The sequence below is a fragment of the Vidua macroura genome, chromosome 4 (genome assembly GCF_024509145.1).
Source record: "Vidua macroura isolate BioBank_ID:100142 chromosome 4, ASM2450914v1, whole genome shotgun sequence".
NCBI classification, from domain to species: domain Eukaryota; kingdom Metazoa; phylum Chordata; class Aves; order Passeriformes; family Viduidae; genus Vidua; species Vidua macroura.
In genome coordinates, this window is record NC_071574.1 from 188373 (window position 1) to 189599 (window position 1227).

Below are 1227 nucleotides of genomic sequence, written 5' to 3' on the forward strand. Positions count from 1 at the left end.
TTGTCACGCAGCCCTTCCCCAAGAAATCTGAGGATCCACTCGTGCTGTTTTGTACTGGAAGCCATAAAGAAAAATACCACCGTCAGACATTCCGACATTTCCAAAGGATACCTGCTCCTAAGAGCACAAAACCCCGGTTCCCTCTGAGTGCCAGCTCAGGAATTACCACAGCTTGTTCTGGACTTCTCAATTTTCCATTCCTATCAAATTTAATCGCTAACATCCATTGGGAACAGTCAGTCTGCAGCCCAAACATGCAGTGGAAATGGAATTTTAGAAGTTGCTGTTTCTAAAATACTTCAGTTGAACTCCAAGTTACTAACCTAAACTCAAAGAGGAATTGTAGCTAGCCGGGGCAGAACATTCTTTTCTTGTGCTCACAGAGCATACACAGCACAACTCATTGTGCGTTAGTATTAAGAAGACAACAAAAACCCCACAGAAATAACATTTTGAATTCCTATATGAAACAGAAGAAAGACGCTTCTAATTAACTACCTGTGGGAGAATGAGGTTTCATTGTATTTTTGCGGCTGTTTCTAATACATTTCTGAAGAATTACTGGGTACCTAAAATGGGACTCTTACCTCAAAATCAAAACTGTAGAAAAGCTGGAGAAAACCTGGTACCTTTCTCAGGTCCAAATACCAGTGCGACAGAAGGAATCTCTTTACCCTTATGTACACGTGCTCCTCTGTAAAGAGAAAAAGCTGGCATGGTGGAGGAGGACAGCGCTCCCAATCCACAAGCACGGACGACAATTCGTGGAAGCTGCAGTCAGTGAGCGTGCAGCGCTCCGAGCTGGGAGAACAGCCCGGCAACTGCAGAAGGCCTTTGCTCTGAGGCGCGTTCCCATTGCTGCCCACCCTCCCCTTCTCTTGCCCAGGAGGAAAAGCTCAGGCAAGAGCGCACGAGCACAGAGCAGGTGAGGGGATCGACACTCCCCAGGCCTCTGTTTTTCACCCCAGCAGTGACACACGCAGCACGTTCCAGTACCTGGCTTCAGGATCTGCTGTGCCACACGAGCAGCGCAGAGGGTGAGGGAGAAGGTGAACCTGAGGCTTGGCTGCCTGATTCCGTTCTGCACGGCATCCAAGAGATACAGCAACGGCAAGGGCCCCGGGAGAGAAGCCTGAAGCACAGCCCAAATGAACACAGCAGGAGCACAAAGACATCGATCAGCTTCCGGGACATTTCACGGGTCACACAGGTAAGAGCCCCAGTTCA

General features: G+C 48.9%; 1 long non-coding RNA gene across 1 annotated transcript; it reads right to left on the reverse strand.

Annotated features, from left to right (window-relative positions):
• LOC128806935 (uncharacterized) lies at positions 1-1021 on the reverse strand. The gene is made up of 3 exons (XR_008436984.1): positions 997-1021; positions 588-694; positions 1-54 (listed from the first exon to the last, which is right to left on the reverse strand). It is a non-coding gene; the product is annotated as an uncharacterized LOC128806935 (long non-coding RNA).
• Between the last annotated feature and the right edge of the window lie 206 nt (positions 1022-1227).